Raw genomic sequence first — 16,597 nt, 5'->3', positions numbered from 1 at the left:
GCTAGAGTTTTTAAGAATAATGAAAACATTGAATGGTTTAAAATCACACTTCATGAAATTTTTTATTGTGGTAAAATATATGTAACATAAAACTTACCATTTTAACCATTTTTATGTGTACAGTTCTATGCTATTAAGTACTTTCTGGTTGTTGTACAACCCTAAAATCACATGTTTTTTAATGAGTGTATGTTTAAATATCTAGATGGCAGAAACTTATGTTAGGAAACATTAAGTAACTAATATTTTAATTCATCTTAGCATTTAACTGCCTCTTTTTTCCTGTTGACATAATAGATATGTATCATTTTTTCTCTCTAACCTTTTTTCTTTTATTTTTTCCAACTTTTAAATTATGAAAACATTTAAATAGAGGGAAAAGTTAAAATAATAATACAGGGAACACCTGCAGATTCACCACCTGGGTTTAATAATTTGGAGACTCTTCATGCAGTTTATGAAATGCCACCTTCATAGGTCTCTAAGGTTAGTTCCCCTGTTTCCTGTCTCCCACTCAGGTCCATTTTGTTTGGGGATTCCCTTTTCATTTTGCTAGAGTATGAATACTTTTTTGAAATGAAGCATGAGAGGGAGCGGAGAAGGCAATGGCACCCCATTCCAGTACTCTTGATTGGAAAATTCCATGGACGGAGGAACCTGTTAGGCTGCAGTCCATGGGGTCGCTAAGAGTCAGACACGACTGAGCGACTTAACTTTCACTTTTCACTTTCATGCACTGGAGAAGGAAATGGCAGCCCACTCCAGTGTTCTTGCCTGGAGAATCCCAGGGGCGGGGGAGCCTGGTGGGCTGCCGTCTATGGGGTCACACAGAGTTGGACATGACTGAAGTGACTTAGCATAGCATAGCATGAGAGGGAGACTTCTAGGACCTCAATCTTATGTATGCTAAATGAATTTGAATTCTAGGTTCCAATTCATTTTTTCCCTCAGAACTTTGAAGACCTCACTCTTTTGTCTTCCAGCATTTAATCTTGTGGCTAAGAGATCTGATGTCAATCTACCTCTTGATCCTTTATTTCTAAAACCTTTGGAGACTGACCTTTATCCTCCAAAGTCAGATACTTCACTAATACGTATCTAGTTATGCATCTCTTTTTGATCGAAAGACATTTACGAATGAAGGACTTGGTTAATCAACCCTAATCAAACCTAAACCTAGGTTTCTTCTGAGGCATCTAAGTTTTCGTTTCACAGATGATCTCTTTCCTGATTGTGGGCTCTGATAAGTGGCCTGGGCTGGTCAATAAGCAGGCTTCTCTTTAGCAGTCTTGGGATCTCCATAAGTGCCAAAATAAAGAGTGGAAAGTGTTAGGGGTCTGTTTGTTGCCACTGACAGAAAACAGACTTGATCCAGTTTAAGCAAAAAGAATTTCTCAACTTAGGAAGTTTGAAGTGGGGTTGCTGACTGCATGGTGGCAAGATGGCTGCCAGCAGCCCAGAATCTGCTCATCTTTATAGTCCGTGATCCCAGAGGGAGACCCTGGAGATGTCCTCTCCAGGCACCTTATTGTTAGACCCCGTGGAAGGAGGTTGCCTCTGCTTGGATTCTGTAACCTATTCTTGGACCAGTCACTGTGGACAGGAGTTAGGTACTGAAATTGGCCAGGCCTGAGCCATGGCCCCCTCTGATGCCCAGGGCAGGCATGGCACTGTGACTGACTGTTTACAGAACCATGTGGGATGGCAGAAGGGCCGGGAACCCTCTAAGGGCAAAGTTCCAGGCAGACAGACCACCCATATCCTTATAAGAATTCCAGGGTATTTCATTCCCAGATGGCATCATCTCTTTCTTTCTCTTCTAGGACCTCTGGCTTTTTAACTTGGAAATCCTCCCTAAGATCTCTCACTTTATTTAGAAAGTACTTCCAGTCCCTTTGGCAGATTTTCCAGCAGCCATTCAACTGTGGATGCTTTGATGCAGCCCTATATTCATATGAGGAAATTTACCCTAAAATTAAACCATTAATTTTATATGTATATTTTACTTTCAAGTGGTACATGCTAAGCAGACATCCTCAGTTCCACTCTGAGCCCCACCCAGTGCCAGCTTTTGCCTCTGGAAATCCGGGATGGGAAGGGGCTCAGTGACATGATAGAATTAGGAATGGAGTCAAGGTTAATGAAGGAATGAAAGTCAGGGGTAGGGTGAGCATCAGAGAGAAAGGAAGGATTGGATTTGTCTTTTATAAGCCACTTGATAACTTTCTAAATGGTAATTTTATATTTTGACTCATTTCTATCAGAATATCTCCCGTATCAAATTGGCTTTGCCAAACTACCCTGCTTTGAAGCACAGTTGGCCTGAGAATCAGATGGCTGACTCCCAGGCCAATACTCTTATCAGATAGGGCACGGTGTCCTGGCCAACTGGGTGTGGGCCAGGGCCGGACAGATTCCAGGCTCTGCCCTCATTTGTCTCCCACAGGTCACTGCCTGAGCAGTTGGCCAGACAGAGGCTCCACCCATCCTTTGTCTCACTTTCCACACTCCCTTCCTCTCCCTCCAGGGTTGCAGATCTGGAAGGTGAGTATGGACTGGGCTGCTTCCACCCCAGCCCCCAGTCTCAGCCCTGCCACTCAGTCTCTTAGCCTCTTTTGTCTTTGATAAACACCCACATTCTTATAAGATATGAGGATGCCCTCACTTTCTCATTTTCCTGCTGGACCCAGTTTAAGCTTGGGAGCTGCAGAGCCTGTAAGACTTCCTCTAAACTGCCCTGGGTGGCTGGGAAAAGAGGCTACAGCCCCCTGGATCCCCGGACCCCTGATGTAAACAGAGCAGTTGCCTCCCCTCGGAGCAGTCCCTCTTTACCATAGAGTCTCAACCTTGAGTTGCTATTTTTATCAGGTTATTTTTTGCTTTGATTTTCCTTTGTTTTTCCCCCCATGTTTTTTTTCCCACATCCCACTCCACCTCCCACCCTATTCCTGATTAAATGATGCTGTCTTAGTTAGCTCAGGCTGCTGTAATAAAGTACTATAGACTGAAAGGCTTAAACAACAAACATGTATTTCTCACAGTTCTGGAGGCTGAAAGTCCAAGAAAAAGGTGGCAGCTGGTTTGATTCTGGATGAGGGACCCTTCCTGTCTTGCAGACAGTTGCTTTCTCACTGTGTTCTCTCTGTCCTTCTTCCATAAAGCCACTAATCCCATCATGAGGACCCCACACTCATGGCCCCACATAAACCTGATTAACTTCCAAAGGCAGTATTTCCAACTACTAGCACGTTGGGAGTTAAGGCTTCGACATGTGAATTTGGAGGGAGGATACATTGAATCCAATCAATCCTAAAGGAAATCAGCCTTGAATATTCATTGGATGGACAGACACTAGAGCTGAAGCTACAATACTTTGGCCACCTGATGCGAAGAACTGACTCATTAGAAAAGACCCTGATGCTAGGAAAGATTGAAGGCAAAAGGAGAAGAGGGCGACAGAGGATGATATGGCTAGATAGCATCACTAATGCTGGACCCAGTTTAGCTGCAGAGCCTGGAAGACTTCCTCTAAACCGCTCTGGGTGGCTGGGAAAAGAGGCTGCAGCCCCCTGGATCCCTGGACCCCTGGTGTAAACAGAGCAATTGCCTCCCCTGGGAGCAGTCCGTCTTCATGATAGAGTCTCAACCTTGAGTCACTATTTTTATCAAGTTTTTTTGTTTTTTTTTGCTTTGATTTTCCTTTTAAATTTTCCTCCATGGTTTTTCTAACATCTTACCCTATTCAATGGACATGAATTTGAGCAAACTCTGGGAAATAGTGAAGGACAGAGGAGCCTGGTGCTGCAGTCCATGGGGTTATGAAGAATCACTCATGACAACGACTGAACGCATTCAACCCACAATAGGGCTTATAGAACTATTTGAAAAATACACAAAAATAAAACAAGAAAAGCATAACCTAGTCCACCATCAAAAGGCAAATACTGTTGGAAACTTATGATATATTTCCATCAAGTATTCCTCAACACTTAGTTTAAAATATACATATAAGTGAAGTGAAGTCGCTCAGTCGTGTCGGACTCTTTGCAACCCCATGGACTGTAGCCTATCAGGCTCCTCTGTCCATGGGATTTTCCAGGCAAGAGTGCTGGAGTGGATTGCCATTTCCTTCTCCAGGGGATCTTCCCGAACCAGAATCGAACCCGGGTCTCCCGCATTGCAGGCAGACGCTTTACCGTCTGAAAATAAATAAATAAATAAACAAAATATACATATATATCATACATAAAACTTTGTGTCTTATAACTTTGTGTTAAGTGCTAAGTCGCTTCAGTCATGTCCGACTCTTTGGACTGTAGCCCATCACCCTCCTCTGTCCATGGGATTCTCCAGGCAAGAACACTGGAGTGGGTTGCCATGCCCTCCTCCAAGGGATCTTCCCTGACCCAGGGATCCAACCCACGTCGCTTAAGTCTCCTGCATTGGCAGGTGGATTCTTTACCACTAGCGCCACCTGGGAAGCCCTATAAGCATTTTCCCATACTAAATAATCTTTACAAACATTTTATAATATTTATGTACTCACCATCTTAAATGACTGAATAATAGTTTATAACTGTACCACAATTTACGTAAGCTATCCTTAATGCTGGGTGCTGAAGTTTTTACTTTTTTACTGTAAAAATTAATGTAATTTCTTATGATGGAACTATTTTATGTCTTGACTATGGTGGTGATCCCACAGATCTACATGTGATAAACTTCCATAAACACAAATGAGTGCACACAAAATACTGAAATCTGAATAAAGTGTGTGGATTCTTTGAATAATTCCTTGATTGTGGTTACACAAGATATTATTGCCATAGACAGGATGTTTGTGTCTCCTCAAAAGTCATATATTGAATCTAATCCCCAGTATGATGGTGTTTGGAGGTGGGGCTTTTGGGAGATGATTAAGAGGATATTCAGGAGGGTGGGGCCCTCATGATGGGGATTAGCACCCTTATAAAAAGGATACCGGAGAGTTCTTCCCCCTCTTCCACTCTGTGAGAGCACAGTGAGAAAACAGCTGTCTATGAATCAAGAAAAAGGCCTTGATCTTGGACTTCCCAGTCTCCAGAACTGTGAGAAATGTGGTTTTAAGAAAATATTTATGTGTTCCACCACCCCAGGTCTTAGCTGCAGCATGCGGGATCTTTGATCTTCACTGTGACAGGCAGGGTCTTTAGTTGCAGCGTGTGGGATCTAGTTCCCTGATCAGGATCGAACCCTGATCCCCTGCATTGGGAGTGTGGTGTCTTAGCCACTGGACCACAAGGGAAGTCCCAAGTGTTTGTTTTTTAAATGACCCAATCTGTGGTATTTTTGTTCTGGCATCCTGAACAGACTGGCACAGTTGTTGTTGTTCAGTCACCCAGTCGTGTCCAGCTCTTTGTGACCCCGTGGACTGCAGCACACCAGGCCTCCCTGTCCCTCACCACCTCCTGAAGTTTGCTGAAGTTCATGTCCATTGCATCAGTGATGCCATCCAGACATTTCATCCTCTGACACCCTCTTCTCCTGCCCTCAATCTTTCCCAGCATCAGGGACTTTTCCAGTGAGTCAGTTGTTCACATCAGATGACCAAATTACTGGAGTTTCAGCTTCAGCATAGTCCTTCCAATGAGTATTCAGGGTTGATTTCCTTTAAGATTGATTGATTTGATCTCCTTGCTGTCCAAGGGACTCTCAGAAGTCTTTTCCAGCACCACAGTTTGAAGGCACCAATTTTTTGGCTGTCCACCTTCTTTATGGTCCAGCTCTCACAACCATATGTGACCACTGGGAAGACCATAGCCTTGATTATACAGACCTTTGTTGGAAGAGTAATGTCTCTGCTTTTCAACACACTGTCTAGGTTTGTCCTAGCTTTCCTGCCAAGAAGCAAATGTCTTCTGATTTCATGGCAGCAGTCACCTTCCACAGTGATCTTAGAGCCCAAGAAGAGGAAATCTGTCACCACTTCCACCTTTTCCCCTTCTATTTGCCATGCAGTAAATATTTGCCCTGGGGCTGGATGCCATGATCTTAGTTTTTTTAATATTTAGTTTGAAGCCAGCTCTTTCACTCTCCTTCACCCTCATGAAGAGACTCTTTAGTTCTTCTTCACTTTCTGCCATTAGAATGGTATTCATCCATTCTAATATCCAAACATATCTGAGGTTTCTTCCGCCTATCTTGATTCCAGCTTGTAACTCATCTAGCCCAGCGTTTCTCATGATGTGCTCAATGCATAGATACAAACACCCTAGGGTATACAAAAACAAGTAGGGTGACAGCAGACAGCCCTGCCATGCCCCTCTCTCAATCTTGAACCAACCTGTTTCATACAGTGCCCTAACTGCTGTTTCTTGACCCATGCACAGGTTTCTCAGGAGACAGGTAAAGTGGTCTGGTGTTCACATCACTAACAGCTTTCCATAGTTTGTCATGATCCACACGTCAAAGGCTTTAGCGTAAGGGATGAAACAGAGGTAGATGTTTTTCTGGAATTCCCTAGCTTTCTCTGTGACCCAGAAAATGTTGGCAATTTGATCTCTTGTTTCTCTTCCTGTTCTAAACCCAGCTTTGACATCTGGAAGTTCTTGGTTGCATAACGCTGAAGCCTAGCATGCAAGATTTTAAGCGTGACCTTACTAGCATGGGAGATGAGTATGATTGTCTGATGGCTAGCACATTCTTTAGTATTACCCTTCTTGGGAATTGGGATGAGGAGTGACCTTTTCCAGTCCTGTGGCCACTGCTGGGTCTTCCAGATGTGCTGGCATATTGGATACAACACCTTGATGGCATCATCCTTTAGGGTTTTGAATAGTTCTACTGGAATTCCATTGCATCCACTAGCTTTATTAACAGCAGTGCTTCCTAAGGCCCACTTGACTTTGCTCTCTAGAATGTCTGGCTCTGGATGACTGACCACACCATCATAGCAATCCGGCTTATTTGGATCTTTTTTTGTACAGTTTTTCCTTGTATTCTTTCCATCTCTTCTTGATCTCTTCAGCGTATACTAGGTCTCTACCATTTATGTCTTTTATTGTGCCCATCCTTGGGCAATATGTTCCCTTGATATCTCCAATTTTCCTGAAGAGATCTCTAGTCTTTCCCCTTCTGTTGATTCCTTCTAGTTTTACACACTGTTCATTTGAAGAAGGCCTTCTTGTCTCTCTGTGTTGTTCTCTGGAAACCTGCATTTAGTTGGATATACCTTTCCCTTTCTCCCTTGCTTTTCACTTCTCTTCCTTCTTTAGCTATTTGTAAGGCCTCCTCAGATAACCACTTTGCCTTCTTGCTTTTCTTTTTCTTTGGGATGGTTTTGTTTGTGGCCTCCTGTACAATATTATGGACCTCCATCCATAGTTCTTCAGGCACTCTGTCTATCAGATCTAATTCCTTGAATCTATTTGTTACCTCCACTGCATATTCATAGGGGATTTGGTTTAATCCGTACCAGACTGGCCTAGTGGTTTTCTCCTCTTTCTTTAAGTCTGAATTTTGCTAGTGAAGCTGATGATCTGAACCACAGTCAGCTCCAGGTCTTGTTTTTGCTGACTGTATACAGCTTCTCCTCAGGCTTCCCTCGTAGCTCAGTCAGTAAAGAATCTGCCTGCAATGCAGGAGACCTGGGTTCAATCCCTGGACCAGGAAGATCCCCTGGAGAAGGAAATGGCAATCCACTCCAGTATTCTTGCCTGGAGAATCCCATGGACAAAGGAGCCTGGCAGGCTACAGTCCATGGGGTTGCAAGAGTTGAACATGACTGAGCGACTAAACCACCACCACAGTTTCTCCATCTTCAGCTACAAAGAATGTAATCAGTTTGATTTCAGTATTGGCCATTTGCTGATGTCCATGAGTGCAGTTCAGCATCTTAGCCACTGGACCACCAGGGAAGTCCCAAGTGTTCATTTTTTAAACCACCCAAGTCTATGGTATTTTTGTTCTAGCAGCCCAGACAGACTGACACAGTTACACATAGGGCTATATGGAATCTCTTAATGTTATTTCTTAAAACTGCATGTCAAGTTAAAAAATTAACTCGTAATAAAAAGTTTCTCTAAATCCACTATGGTGGACCTCTTTTGTATGTTCATGTATATATCACAACTCCTAGTTATTTCCTTCGGGTAGATTCCTAAGAGAGAAATTACTCTTAAGAAAATTCAGAGCTCTCAATCACAGCACCCTGGGGTTTATTGGCTACCACCCAAGAAGCCTTGTGGGCATAGAAAATTGATCTTTACGTTAGCAGAGGAGGAGTGGCTTAGCCATACTCATGGACTGTTCTACAAATCCTGAATGCCTCTTCACTATTTACAGTGAGAAATGTGAGTGGAAGGGACCAGGCCCTCCCTCTCTCTCCCTGTAGGCCCTCCCGGGGTAAAGCCATGTTCTAGTCAGAAGATTGATTGGTGATTGGATGCAGTTAGAGCAAGGGGAATTAGGTGACATGATGCAAATGTTAAAGATATCAGGCATAAGGACTGCCACACACATCTCCATAGTAAGGGCTAAACCATTGCCACCAGGGACAGACAAATGGTTTTCTTTTTTTTTTTTTGCTGCACCATGTGACAGGCAGGATCTTAGTTTCCCAACTAGAGATTGAACCCATGCCCCCTACAGTGGAAGCACAGATTCTTAGCCCCTGAACCACCAGGGAAGCCCCACAAATGGGTTTTTGGACCAGGGGACCTTCACTTAGTACTGCTTGAATGGGGCCAGCCTGTATTTGCCTTTGTAACTCTCCATTTCTGTGCTCCTGAGGTTTACTAACCCTGTCCTATATACTACATTGTCTGTTTAAGTGTGTGAATATATTCTAGCAAGTTACAGCCAAATGTTGCTGGCCTGGGAGTCCATCTGTTTCTTTAAGGCACTTGTCCTTAACTCCTGATTCAGTGGTCCTCTGGAAGGTGCCCATCCCTTCTGAAAGTATATGCAAAGTTTTGAGTGTATGGTCAAATGTACATTCTTCTGGGGGGAGAGTTTTCTGTGTTTATTAGATTATCAAGAAATTATATTAATTTAATAGTAAATATCAGGTGGCCCCCAGGGTCCAGGCTTTGTACTGAGGGTTTTACATACATTATTTCATATAATCCCCTCTGAGGTTAAGAAATTTTTCCCCAAGTTATCAGTTTTGTCAAGTTAAAGAACTACTGCTTTAAAGTGACTTCACTGAATTGCCTGGTGGTCCAGAAGTTAGGACTCAGAGCTTTCACTGCTGCGGCCTGGCTTGGATTCCTGGCTGGGGAGCTAAGATCCTGCAAGCCATGTGGCATGGTGGGAAAAAAAAAAGTGACTTTGTAAATCTCTTCTCTGTTACAGTCAATGTCTGTGCTGCAGGGAAGTCTTGTATGCACCCCCCACCCCCACCGCCATTTTATCTTCCTAAATGAAGAAGAAAGTTATTGGCAACGAATGAGCATACACATGATCCATGCCAAACAAAGCTGTGGAATGGCTTTGTTAATTCTTCCTAGAGACTGAGCTCCGTTGTCTGCCCAGCATCTCTAATTACCTGTTTTATTTTCTCATACACAGATCCCTGTGTGCACTCAAATTAACTTGTGAACTAGCACCTCGTATCTGCATCTCACCCACTTTGACAGCTTGGATGTCAGCTCCTCATATAAATGCCCTTTCTTTTAAAATGCAGGCCTGCTGTCTGTTTATTCTCCCTTTTAGTCTGTCAGAATCTAGAACCTTCAGGTTTTCTAAAGGACCATTGGGTTGCTTTTTATCAAAAGTGGAGGGCATTGGTGCCAGCATTCCAGTAGAAAGTCAGGCAAGAGGTTATTCCACATTCACTTATTCACTGACTAATTCATTCATTTTTCCAGACGCTGTTCCTTGACACACTGGGACTATGGGTAAAAGTCCTTGCCTTCATAGAGCCTAGGTTGTAAGGGGAAGAACACAGACAGTAAACAAACAAACAAGTAAAGTTATAGTAAGCCAGATGCTTTTAAGTGCTGATGGCTCAGACAGTAAAGAATCTGCCTGCAATGCAGAAGACCTGGGTTCCATCCCTGGGTTGGGAAGATGCCCTAGAAAAGGAAAAGGCACCCCACTCCAGTTTTCTTGCCTGGGGAATCCCATGGACGGAGGAGCCTGGTGGGCTGCAGTCCATGGGGTCGTTAAGAGTCCCGCATGACTGATCGACTTCACTTTCACCTTTCACTTTCATGCATTGGAGAAGGAAATGGCAACCCACTCCAGTGTTCTTGCCTGGAGAATCCCATGGACACAGGCCCCTGGCAGGCTACAGTTCACGAGGTTGCAAAGAGTTGGTCACGACTGAATGACTAACACAAGCCAGATGCTTTCAAGTGCTGAGATGAGAAATAAAAATAGGGGCGGGACATAGAGAGCGCCAGGGAGAAGGCAGCACATGTCTACTTCAGGAGTCAGGGAAGGTCTCACTGAGAAGTCGCAGTTGAATAGAGATCTCTGTGGTGTAGTAGAGAAAACAGGGGTTTGGGGGTCAGACCCCTGTTAAGCTAAGTTCAGATCTTGGCTCTATACTTTCAATTGTGTGACCTTGGGCTAGACCCTTACCCTGAGCTTTAGTCTCTCCATTTACGGCAATGCAAGTAAAATACCTACTTTATGAGGATGTTGGAATGCGATAATATATATAAAGTATCTGGCATCAAAACCATACATGGGAAACACTGTCATAGCTTTTGCTACATGACCTGGAGGGTCCATCCAGTCCAGGATTCTCTTATTTTTGGACTGTGTTACTTGGATCCAGAGGCCCAAGGGGAGGGACCAGAATCTCCTTCCCTTTCTGAGTTCAGCACCAGCACGGGGTCTACACCTTCTCCAGTGAAGATTTAGGTGAAAGTCACTCGGCAGCAATTGGAACACTCCACTCTGAAAAGAGAGGCTCTTCCTTTTCAAGAAAGACTCCTCATATTTCTCTCTTCTCTCTCTGAGAAGGGTGTGGTCGATCCAGTTCACTGATTGCAAAAACCTGGGTTGATTCAACACACTTGATCTATTTTCATCTCTTTATCACTTGCTTAAAATAAGGAGCTCATTGCTATTCTGCCCACGGCTGCATCTAAATCATAACTGGGTTGAATGTTTAATGCATTTTTCTCTCTTCTGTTAAGTACCCAAGACCTGTTTGTCTCTCACTGAAAATTCTTCTATACCTGCAGCTAGCCAAAGCCACCTTCCAAGCTGTCACCACTTCCTCCTTCTATGGTTACCATCTTTTTCACTCCTTGGTGGTAGTAGGAGGGCTTTGTGAGCCTTTTGAGTCTCTTGTTTCCCTGCGAAGGCTTACATCATAAGTACCCTCTGGACTTAAGTCTCCCCCCTTTTGACTCTTGTTATAAGAGATAGGAAATCAACAAAATGAGAAATTCAAGAAACTCCAAAAAGCAGTTTCATAAACATGAATTAAAAGAGACTCTTGACTTCTAAAAAGAATGATATCATGCTCTAAATTCAGCCTGAAACTCTTGCTTTTTCATCTCTAACCTCCTCACGTCCAAGCTTTAATTCCTCCCACCTACCTCCTCTCCTCCTTCCCAGAAGGGTCAGTGTGATTGTCATCATTTTACAGACAATCACATCAGTCCCCCGGGGAGGGAGTCAGTGACTTGGTCCAGATTAGGATGCAAGGGCTCCCTGAGGACAGACGGGAGCCTGAAGCGTCCCTTGACTTCCTCATCATTTTAACCACGATGAAGCTTTTCTTCTCCATCAGCCTCCATGCACTTGTGATAAGAAATCCTTGCCCCCACCACGCAGACATCAGGTATAAAGAGAGGAAAAGGAAAAGCGGCTCATCCTGCTACTGGGAAAACCAGGAGTAAGATCCCCAGATAGGACAGGAAAGAGAATCAGAGCCAGCCTTTGCCTCTCAGCTAGAGAAATGGCTGTATGAAGGAAGGGGTTTCCAGCAGTGGGGGTGGAAGGCAGTGAGTCAACTACAAGAATGGCAAGAAGACAGACTCTGAAGCTAGTCAGCCTGTATCCAATCCTGATTCTAATATTTCCCAGCCTTCTTACCCTGGATAAGTTATTTTGCTCTCTGAGCCTCAGTTTCTACATCTGTAAAATGGGAATGATGATATTTTTACCTTGTAGAGTTGTAAGGATTACATGAGCTGACACATAAGAAAGTGACTAGCACAGTGTACAGTAAACAACAGCTATGATTATTAAATGTTTACAGTGTGCTAGGTACTGTACCAGTTCCTGGAAATAGTTGAGAAAGGCAGATTCTTCACCTCCGAGGAGTTTATTTTGTGGGTAGAACAGGCAAGTGAATATTTATCAAACAGTGCAAAGGAATGGCAGTGTCTATAGCTTTGGGATAAATCTCCTTGTCTCTAGGTGAAGTTGATTGTATGAGAACAGAGGCTGAACTCATGACCTTAATAGGCACATAAATAATAATAACAATAATAGCAGATGGGCTTCCCAGGTGGCTCAGTGGGTTAAGAATCTGCCTGCAATGCAGGAGATGTGGGTTCAATGCCCCGGTTGGGAAAATTCCCCGGAAAAGGAGATGGCAACCCACTCTAGTATTCTTGCCTGGAGAATTCCATGGACAGAGGAGCCTGGCAGGCTACATCCACAGGGTCACAAAGAGTAGGACGCGACTGAAGCATTTAATAGCAGATAGCAACTAGCCATTTCCAGGAAGAGGGTATACAATGTCACAGTGGCCAGATATTTCATTTTATCCTCAGCAAGGCCTTAAACAGTTGAGTAACTGAAGAAGTTAGTGTGGCTTTTCCTATAATCGCCCTGTGAAGCAGACACATGCCACTTCTTAGGAAACTGGGGCTCAGAGAAAGTAAATGACATATCCAAGATCAAATAGCTAGTAAGTGGAAACCCCAAGACTGGACCCAGCTCTGCTGGCTCTGAGCCCAGCGCTTTCATCGTTTCAGATGCCTCTTTCCTTGGGCTGTGGATTTGGGCTTTGGCTAAGAAGGAAGGCTTCCCTCAGAGGACCAAAGGATCCTTGGCCTCAAGTGCTCTTTCTTTTCCTGATGTCCCTTTTCATGTGGGAGGTCACAGGAACATGAGGAAGCCAACCCGTGACCTTGAGCAAATTGCTGTATCTCTCAGCATCTTGGGGTCCTTGTGTACCAGAGGGCATCCTATTCCTCCCCCTGCCTGATTCTTGGGTATGATGAGAATCAAAGTAATGAGTGACGTCAGAAATGCTTTGAGGGCATTAAAAACATGGTGACAAATGCAAAGTATGATTCTAAACTTCTTCATACAAAAATGAGGACTGGTGGCCTTCAGACTGTTTCTTTCATTCATTCACTCAGTGATGGAAAAGTGTCTGTTGAATACTTCCTTTTTGCCAGATACTGTGGTGAGTACGGGGACCCAAGGAAATCCCCAGGCTTTGAGGAATTTGAAGCGAGGAAAGACAGATCTAAAAAAATAATTAGCACATAGATGTGAGGGCTTTTAAAGAGATGACCACAACTGGGGAGACCGTTTACTCAGCTGTCCGGAAGTGCTATGAAGTTTAGAGAGGGGTACCATGAGCAACAATTAGAGCTAGAGAAGGTCCCCCAGTGGGAAGATGAAAAGGAAGCTACTAGAGTTGGGGGTGGAGGGGGATGTGCAGGGGAAACCAGATGCACAAGGCATGCGGGCGTATGTGAGTAGTTTAGCGCTTCCTACTCCAGGGGATCTTCTAGACCCAGGGATGGAACCTGCATCTCTGGAGTCTCCTGCATTGGCAGGCAGATTCCTGTCCTCTAGGAAGCTTATAGCCAGGGTATCAGAGCACAGATAGGAAAAGATATCTGTCTAATTAAACATGGCCTTGGGGGAAGCCAGGCAAATTAGGAAGTTAGGCAAATACTACTATGTCAAAGTGAAAGTCGCTCAGTCGTGTCCAACTCTTTGCAACCCCGTGGACTATAGAGTCCATGGACTTCTCCAGGCCAGAATACTGTAGTGGGTAGCCTTTCCCTTCTCCAGGGGATTTTCCCAACCTATGGATCGAACCCAGGTCTCCTGGATTGCAGGCGGATTCTCTACCAGCTGAGCCACAAGGGAAGCCCAAGAATATTGGAGTGGGTAGCCTATCCCTTCTTCAGCAGATCTGTGTCAAAGGGAGAGGTCTATAAAGCTCTGAACACCTGCCTGACCCTCTGTGACCTTCTGAGAAAGGGTATCATCAAGATATTTTATATTTCAGTATTGTTAGAACTGGAAAGGCCACAGTAGGACTCCTGGATCCAGCCACAGGTCAGCAAAGAGCAGTGAGGAGCCTGAGGGAATGGAAAGGAGTAGGATGGGGGAAAACAACAGAATGGGAAAGACTAGCGAATTCTTCAAGAAAATTAGAGATACCAAGGGAACATTTCATGCAAAGATGGGCTCGATAAAGGACAGAAATGGTATGGACTAACAGAAGCAGAAGATAAGAAGAGGTGGCAAAAATACACAGAAGAACTATACAAAAAAGATCTTCACAACACAGACAACCATGATGGTGTGATCACTCACCTAGAGCCAGACATCCTGGAATGTGAAGTCAAGTAGGCCTTAGGAAGCATCACTATGAACAAAGCTAGTGGAGGTGATGGAATTCCAGCTGAGCTGTTTCAAATCCTAAAAGATGATGCTATGAAAGTGCTGCACTCAATATGTCAGCAAATTTGGAAAACTCGGCAGTGGCCACAGGACTGGAAAAGGTCAGTTTTCATTCCAATCCCAAAGAAAGGCAATGCCAAAGAATGCTCAAACTACTGCACAATAGCACTCATCTCACATGCTAGCAAAGTAATGTTCAAAATTCTCCAAGCCAGGCTTCAAGAGTAAGTGAATTGTTAACTTCCAGATGTTCAAGCTGGTTTTAGAAAAGAGAGGAACCAGATATCAAATTGCCAACATCTGTTGGATCATGGAAAAAGCAAGAGAGTTCCAGAAAAACATTTATTTTCTGCTTTGTTGACTATGCCAAAACCTTTGTGTGGATCACAAAAAACTGTGGAAAATTCTGAAAGAGATGGGAACACCGGACCACCTGACCTGTTTCTTGAGAAATCTTTATGCAGGTCAGGAAGCAGCAGTTAGGATTGGACATAGAACAGCAGACTGGTTCCAAATAGGGAAAGGAGTACATCAAGGCTGTATATTATCACCCTGCTTATTTGACTTATATGCAGAGTACATCATAAGAAACACTGGGCTGGAAGAAGCCCAAGCTGGAATCAAGATTGCTGGGAGAAATATCAATAACCTCAGATATGCAGATGACACCACTCTTATGGCAGAAAGTGAAGAAGAACTAAAGAGCCTCTTGATGAAAGTGAAAGAGGAGAGTGAAAACGTTGGCTTAAAACTCAACATTCAGAAAACTAAGATCATGGCATCTGGTCCCATCACTTCATGGCAAATAGATGGGGAAACAGTGGAAACAGTGAGAGACTTTATTTTTGGGGGCTCCAAAATCACTGCAGCCATGCAGTGCAGCCATGGTGACTGCAGCCATGAAACTAAAAGACGCTTACTCCTTGGAAGAAAAGTTATGACCGACCTAGACAGCATATTAAAAAGCAGAGATGTTACTTTGCCAACAAAGGTCTGTCTAGTCAAAGCTATGGTTTTTCCAGTAGTCATGTATGGATGTGAGAGTTGGACTATAAAGAAAGCTGAGCACTGAAAAATTGGTGCTTTTACTGTGGTGTTGGAGAAAAGTCTTGAAAGTCTCTTGGACTGCAAGGAGATCCAACCAGTCCATCCTAAAGGAAATCAGTCCTGAATATTCATTGGAAGGACTGATGCTGAAGCTGAAGCTCCAATATTTTGGCCACCTGATGCAAAGAACTGACTTATTTGAAAAGACCCTGATACTGGGAAAGATTGAAGGCAGGAGAGAAGGGGACAACAGAGGATGAAATGGTTGGATGGCATCACCGACTCAATGGATATGAGTTTGAGTAAACTCTGGGAGTTGGTGATGGACAGGGAGGCCTGGCATGCTGCAGTCCATGGGGTGGGAAAGAATCAGACTGAACTGAGTGACTGAACTGAACTGAGGATGGGGGAACCTCAGTGCAAGTGACCTGGCCCCCTAAGCCATCTGTTGCGAATCCCTACTAGCAGCCCAGGGCAACTAGGGAGAGGGACCGGGGCGTTTGAATGACAAATTACCAGCGATTACAAGGCCATTGGGCCTAAGGCTGCTTTTCCTCTCTCCAAGGGGATGAGGTTTATAAAGGATAAGTGGTCCGCTTTTTCTAGCTGGCCCAGGGTGCCTCCCACGCAATGGCTAGAGGATGCTGTTGGAGGCTCCTGGGAGTGTCAATGGACCGGCTTCCAGAAAGACACACTAAAACCCAGCTCCGAGGTAAGCTCTAGAGCCTGGACACTGGCAAATCAGTCTTTTGGCCTGGTTGCCATGGAGACAGACAGGCAGCAGCTGCGCGGGAAGAGGGAACAGCAGCTTCGCCGACATCCAGGATTGAGACAGCCCTGGTGGGGGAGGGGCTCGGCACCGCCCTTTCTCCCCCAGATACAGAGGCTCCTGTCTGCCCCCCAACGTCCGAGACTCCCAGGATCTGGTGAGTTGCCAGGGTCACAAAGG

The sequence above is a fragment of the Bison bison genome, unplaced genomic scaffold, assembly GCF_000754665.1.
Source record: "Bison bison bison isolate TAMUID 2011002044 unplaced genomic scaffold, Bison_UMD1.0 scf7180017864516, whole genome shotgun sequence".
Classification (NCBI taxonomy): Eukaryota; Metazoa; Chordata; class Mammalia; order Artiodactyla; family Bovidae; genus Bison; species Bison bison.
This window is presented reverse-complemented; position numbering follows the sequence as displayed.